This window comes from Triticum aestivum, chromosome 5D (assembly GCF_018294505.1).
Source record: "Triticum aestivum cultivar Chinese Spring chromosome 5D, IWGSC CS RefSeq v2.1, whole genome shotgun sequence".
Lineage (NCBI taxonomy): Eukaryota > Viridiplantae > Streptophyta > Magnoliopsida > Poales > Poaceae > Triticum > Triticum aestivum.
This window is the reverse complement of record NC_057808.1, coordinates 71,390,659-71,396,427: the sequence shown is the minus strand read 5'-3', so window position 1 is coordinate 71,396,427 and position 5,769 is coordinate 71,390,659. Positions and strand designations below refer to the sequence as shown.

At 46.8% G+C, this 5,769-nt stretch overlaps 12 non-coding genes across 12 annotated transcripts; all 12 read right to left on the bottom strand.

The window, feature by feature from the left end:
- Positions 1–181: 181 nt before the first annotated feature.
- LOC123126472 (5S ribosomal RNA) lies at positions 182–300 on the bottom strand. The gene has a single exon (XR_006461715.1). It is a non-coding gene; the product is annotated as a 5S ribosomal RNA (ribosomal RNA).
- Positions 301–672: 372 nt separating this feature from the next.
- On the bottom strand, positions 673–791 carry LOC123126609 (5S ribosomal RNA). The gene has a single exon (XR_006461842.1). It is a non-coding gene; the product is annotated as a 5S ribosomal RNA (ribosomal RNA).
- Positions 792–1,162: 371 nt separating this feature from the next.
- On the bottom strand, positions 1,163–1,281 carry LOC123126366 (5S ribosomal RNA). The gene has a single exon (XR_006461647.1). It is a non-coding gene; the product is annotated as a 5S ribosomal RNA (ribosomal RNA).
- Positions 1,282–1,651: 370 nt separating this feature from the next.
- LOC123126739 (5S ribosomal RNA) lies at positions 1,652–1,770 on the bottom strand. The gene has a single exon (XR_006461963.1). It is a non-coding gene; the product is annotated as a 5S ribosomal RNA (ribosomal RNA).
- Positions 1,771–2,140: 370 nt separating this feature from the next.
- LOC123126663 (5S ribosomal RNA) lies at positions 2,141–2,259 on the bottom strand. The gene has a single exon (XR_006461894.1). It is a non-coding gene; the product is annotated as a 5S ribosomal RNA (ribosomal RNA).
- Positions 2,260–2,629: 370 nt separating this feature from the next.
- LOC123126574 (5S ribosomal RNA) lies at positions 2,630–2,748 on the bottom strand. Its single transcript, XR_006461809.1, has one exon. It is a non-coding gene; the product is annotated as a 5S ribosomal RNA (ribosomal RNA).
- Positions 2,749–3,118: 370 nt separating this feature from the next.
- On the bottom strand, positions 3,119–3,237 carry LOC123126724 (5S ribosomal RNA). Its single transcript, XR_006461949.1, has one exon. It is a non-coding gene; the product is annotated as a 5S ribosomal RNA (ribosomal RNA).
- A 372-nt stretch (positions 3,238–3,609) lies between these two features.
- On the bottom strand, positions 3,610–3,728 carry LOC123126701 (5S ribosomal RNA). Its single transcript, XR_006461926.1, has one exon. It is a non-coding gene; the product is annotated as a 5S ribosomal RNA (ribosomal RNA).
- A 371-nt stretch (positions 3,729–4,099) lies between these two features.
- Positions 4,100–4,218, bottom strand: LOC123126390 (5S ribosomal RNA). Its single transcript, XR_006461656.1, has one exon. It is a non-coding gene; the product is annotated as a 5S ribosomal RNA (ribosomal RNA).
- Positions 4,219–4,589: 371 nt separating this feature from the next.
- Positions 4,590–4,708, bottom strand: LOC123126540 (5S ribosomal RNA). Its single transcript, XR_006461776.1, has one exon. It is a non-coding gene; the product is annotated as a 5S ribosomal RNA (ribosomal RNA).
- Positions 4,709–5,077: 369 nt separating this feature from the next.
- On the bottom strand, positions 5,078–5,196 carry LOC123126737 (5S ribosomal RNA). Its single transcript, XR_006461961.1, has one exon. It is a non-coding gene; the product is annotated as a 5S ribosomal RNA (ribosomal RNA).
- Positions 5,197–5,565: 369 nt separating this feature from the next.
- Positions 5,566–5,684, bottom strand: LOC123126662 (5S ribosomal RNA). The gene has a single exon (XR_006461893.1). It is a non-coding gene; the product is annotated as a 5S ribosomal RNA (ribosomal RNA).
- Positions 5,685–5,769: the final 85 nt, after the last annotated feature.

Below are 5,769 nucleotides of genomic sequence, written 5' to 3'. Positions count from 1 at the left end.
CAACACGTATTTTTTACCCCTTTCAGAACGCGCTCCTCGCGCCACAAAGCCGCCTCTAGACGCGTGACCAATGAGCAGCGAGCTAAAACATATCACAAATGTCAAAAATAATATAACGGGGTTAATATATATCGCGCACATGCCATATGTTTGTCACGAGGCGCAAAAAATAATTAAAAAGGGAATGCAACACGAGGACTTCCCAGGAGGTCACCCATCCTAGTACTACTCTCGCCCAAGCACGCTTAACTTTGGAGTTCTGATGGGATCCGGTGCTTTAGTGCTGGTATGATCGCATCCGACATGTTACCCCCGCCTTCGTCCCTTATGCTTGCCACTCCCAGGTCCACTGCAAAGATGATTGCCATTCTTACTACCATTACAACCGTTCCCTAATAATGGATAATGCCCTATATATACTACTTACTCCCCCCCCCTCAAACACAGAGACGAGTTTACCACGGTTTCCACCCCACCCTCTATACCGCAGCAACACGTATTTTTTTACCCCTTTCAGAACGCGCTCCTCGCGCCACAAAGCCGCCTCTAGACGCGTGACCAATGAGCAGCGAGCTAAAACATATCGCAAATGTCAAAAATAATATAACAGGGTTAATATATATCGCGCACATGTGATATGTTTGTCATGAGGCGCAAAAAATAATTAAAAAGGGAATGCAGAACGAAGACTTCCCAGGAGGTCACCCATCCTAGTACTACCCTCGCCCAAGCACGCTTAACTTCGGAGTTCTGATGGGATCCGGTGCTTTAGTGCTGGTATGATCGCATCCAACATGTTACCCCCGCCTTCGTCCCTTATGCTTGCCACTCCCAGGTCCACTTCAAAGATGATTGTCATTCTTACTACCATTACAACCGTTGCCTAATAATGGATAATGCCCTATATATACTACTTACTCCCCCCCCTCAAACACGGAGACGAGTTTACCACGGTTTCCACCCCTCCCTCTATACCGCAGCAACACGTATTTTTTTACCTCTTTCAGAACGCGCTCCTCGCGCCACAAAGACGCCTCTAGACGCGTGACCAATGAGCAGCGAGCTAAAACATATCGCAAATGTCAAAAATAATATAACGGGGTTAATATATATCGCGCACATGTGATGTGTTTTTCATGAGGCGCAAAAAATAATTAAAAAGGGAATGCAACACGAGGACTTCCCAGGAGGTGACCCATCCTAGTACTACTCTCGCCCAAGCACGCTTAACTTCGGAGTTCTGATGGGATCCGGTGCTTTAGTGCTGGTATGATCGCATCCAACATGTTACCCCCGCCTTCGTCCCTTATGCTTGCCACTCCCAGGTCCACTGCAAAGATGATTGTCATTCTTACTACCATTACAACCGTTGCCTAATAATGGATAATGCCCTATATATACTACTTACTCCCCCCCCCTCAAACACGGAGACGAGTTACCACGGTTTCCACCCCTCCCTCTATACCGCAGTAACACTTATTTTTTACCCCTTTCAGAACGCGCTCCTCGCGCCACAAAGCCGCCTCTAGAAGCGTGACCAATGAGCAGCGAGCTAAAACATATCGCAAAAGTCAAAAATAATATAACGGGGTTAATATATATCGCGCACATGTGATATGTTTGTCATGAGGCGAAAAAATTAATTAAAAAGGGAATGCAACACTAGGACTTCCCAGGAGGTCACCGATCCTAGTACTACTCTCGCGCAAGCACGCTTAACTTCGGAGTTCTGATGGGATCCGGTGCTTTAGTGCTGGTATGATCGCATCCAACATGTTACCCCCGCCTTCGTCCCTTATGCTTGCCACTCCCAGGTCCACACCAAAGATGATTGTCATTCTTACTACCATTACAACCGTTGCCTAATAATGGATAATGCCCTATATATACTAGTTACTCCCCCCCTCAAACACGGAGACGAGTTTACCACGGTTTCCACCCCTCCCTCTATACCGCAGCAACACGTATTTTTTTACCCCTTTCAGAACGCGCTCCTCGCGCCACAGAGCCGCCTCTAGACGCGTGACCAATGAGCAGCGAGCTAAAACATATCGCAAATGTCAAAAATAATATAACGGGGTTAATATATATCGCGCACATGTGATATGTTTATCATGAGGCGCAAAAAATAATTAAAAAGGGAATGCAACACGAGGACTTCCCAGGAGGTCACCCATGCAAGTACTACTCTCGCCCAAGCACGCTTAACTTCGAAGTTCTGATGGGATCCGATGCTTTAGTGCTGGTATGATCGCATCCAACATGTTACCCCCGCCTTCGTCCCTTATGCTTGCCACTCCCAGGTCCACTACAAAGATGATTGTCATTCTTACTACCATTACAACCGTTGCCTAATAATGGATAATGCCCTATATATACTACTTACTCCCCCCCTCAAACACGGAGACGAGTTTACCACGGTTTCCACCCCTCCCTCTATACCGCAGCAACACGTATTTTTTTACCCCTTTCAGAACGCGCTCCTCGCGCCACAAAGCCGCCTCTAGACGCGTGACCAATGAGCAGCGAGCTAAAACATATCGCAAATGTCAAAAATAATATAACAGGGTTAATATATATCGCGCACATGTGATATGTTTGTCATGAGGCGCAAAAAATAATTAAAAAGGGAATGCAACACGAGGACTTCCCAGGAGGTCACCCATCCTAGTACTACTCTCGCCCAAGCACGCTTAACTTCGGAGTTCTGATGGGATCCGGTGCTTTAGTGCTGGTATGATCGCATCCGACATGTTACCCCCGCCTTCGTCCCTTATGCTTGCCACTCCCAGGTCCACTGCAAAGATGATTGTCATTCTTACTACCATTACAACCGTTGCCTAATAATGGATAATGCCCTATATATACTAGTTACTCCCCCCCTCAAACACGGAGACGAGTTTACCACGGTTTCCACCCCTCCCTCTATACCGCAGCAACACGTATTTTTTTACCCCTTTCAGAACGCGCTCCTCGCGCCACAGAGCCGCCTCTAGACGCGTGACCAATGAGCAGCGAGCTAAAACATATCGAAAATGTCAAAAATAATATAACGGGGTTAATATATATCGCGCACATGTGATATGTTTGTCATGAGGCGCAAAAAATAATTAAAAAGGGAATGCAACACGAGGACTTCCCAGGAGGTCACCCATGCAAGTACTACTCTCGCCCAAGCACGCTTAACTTCGATGTTCTGATGGGATCCGATGCTTTAGTGCTGGTATGATCGCATCCAACATGTTACCCCCGCCTTCGTCCCTTATGCTTGCCACTCCCAGGTCCACTGCAAAGATGATTGTCATTCTTACTACCATTACAACCGTTGCCTAATAATGGATAATGCCCTATATATACTACTTACTCCCCCCCCCCTCAAACACGGAGACGAGTTTACCACGGTTTCCACCCCTCCCTCTATACCACAGCAACACGTATTTTTTTACCCGTTTCAGAACGCGCTCCTCGCGCCAGAAAGCCGCCTCTAGACGCGTGACCAATGAGCAGCGAGCTAAAACATATCGCAAAAGTCAAAAATAATATAAGGGGTTAATATATATCGCGCACATGCAATATGTTTGTCATGCGGCGCAAAAAATAATTAAAAAGGGAATGCAACACGAGGACTTCCCAGGAAGTCACCGATCCTAGTATAACTCTCGCCCAAGCACGCTTAACTTCGGAGTTCTGATGGGATCCGGTGCTTTAGTGCTGGTATGATCGCATCCAACATGTTACCCCCGCCTTCGTCCCTTATGCTTGCCACTCCCAGGTCCACTACAAAGATGATTGTCATTCTTAATACCATTACAACCGTTGCCTAATAATGGATAATGCCCTATATATACTACTTACTCCCCCCCCTCAAACACGGAGACGAGTTTACCACGGTTTCCACCCCTCCCTCTATACCGCAGCAACACGTATTTTTTTACCCCTTTCAGAACGCGCTCCTCGCGCCACAAAGCCGCCTCTAGACGCGTGACCAATGAGCAGCGAGCTAAAACATATCGCAAATGTCAAAAATAATATAACAGGGTTAATATATATCGCGCACATGTGATATGTTTGTCATGAGGCGCAAAAAATAATTAAAAAGGGAATGCAACACGAGGACTTCCCAGGAGGTCACCCATCCTAGTACTACCCTCGCCCAAGCACGCTTAACTTCGGAGTTCTGATGGGATCCAGTGCTTTAGTGCTGGTATGATCACATCCAACATGTTACCCCCGCCTTCGTCCCTTATGCTTGCCACTCCCAGGTCCACTTCAAAGATGATTGTCATTCTTACTACCATTACAACCGTTTCCTAATAATGGATAATGCCCTATATATACTACTTACTCCCCCCCCTCAAACACGGAGACGAGTTTACCACGGTTTCCACCCCTCCCTCTATACCGCAGCAACACGTATTTTTTTACCTCTTTCAGAACGCGCTCCTCGCGCCACAAAGACACCTCTAGACGCGTGACCAATGAGCAGCGAGCTAAAACATATCGCAAATGTCAAAAATAATATAACGGGGTTAATATATATCGCGCACATGTGATGTGTTTGTCATGAGGCGCAAAAAATAATTAAAAAGGGAATGCAACACGAGGACTTCCCTGGAGGTGACCCATCCTAGTACTACTCTCGCCCAAGCACGCTTAACTTCGGAGTTCTGATGGGATCCGGTGCTTTAGTGCTGGTATGATCGCATCCAACATGTTACCCCCGCCTTCGTCCCTTATGCTTGCCACTCCCAGGTCCACTGCAAAGATGATTGTCATTCTTACTACCATTACAACCGTTGCCTAATAATGGATAATGCCCTATATATACTACTTACTCCCCCCCCTCGAACACGGAGACGAGTTACCACGGTTTCCACCCCTCCCTCTATACCGCAGTAACACTTATTTTTTACCCCTTTCAGAACGCGCTCCTCGCGCCACAAAGCCGCCTCTAGAAGCGTGACCAATGAGCAGCGAGCTAAAACATATCGCAAAAGTCAAAAATAATATAACGGGGTTAATATATATCGCGCACATGTGATATGTTTGTCATGAGGCGAAAAAATTAATTAAAAAGGGAATGCAACACTAGGACTTCCCAGGAGGTCACCGATCCTAGTACTACTCTCGCGCAAGCACGCTTAACTTCGGAGTTCTGATGGGATCCGGTGCTTTAGTGCTGGTATGATCGCATCCAACATGTTACCCCCGCCTTCGTCCCTTATGCTTGCCACTCCCAGGTCCACACCAAAGATGATTGTCATTCTTACTACCATTACAACCGTTGCCTAATAATGGATAATGCCCTATATATACTAGTTACTCCCCCCCTCAAACACGGAGACGAGTTTACCACGGTTCCACCCCTCCCTCTATACCGCAGCAACACGTATTTTTTTACCCCTTTCAGAACGCGCTCCTCGCGCCACAGAGCCGCCTCTAGACGCGTGACCAATGAGCAGCGAGCTAAAACATATCGCAAATGTCAAAAATAATATAACGGGGTTAATATATATCGCGCACATGTGATATGTTTATCATGAGGCGCAAAAAATAATTAAAAAGGGAATGCAACACGAGGACTTCCCAGGAGGTCACCCATGCAAGTACTACTCTCGCCCAAGCACGCTTAACTTCGAAGTTCTGATGGGATCCGATGCTTTAGTGCTGGTATGATCGCATCCAACATGTTACCCCCGCCTTCGTCCCTTATGCTTGCCACTCCCAGGTCCACTACAAAGATGATTGTCATTCTTACTACCATTACAA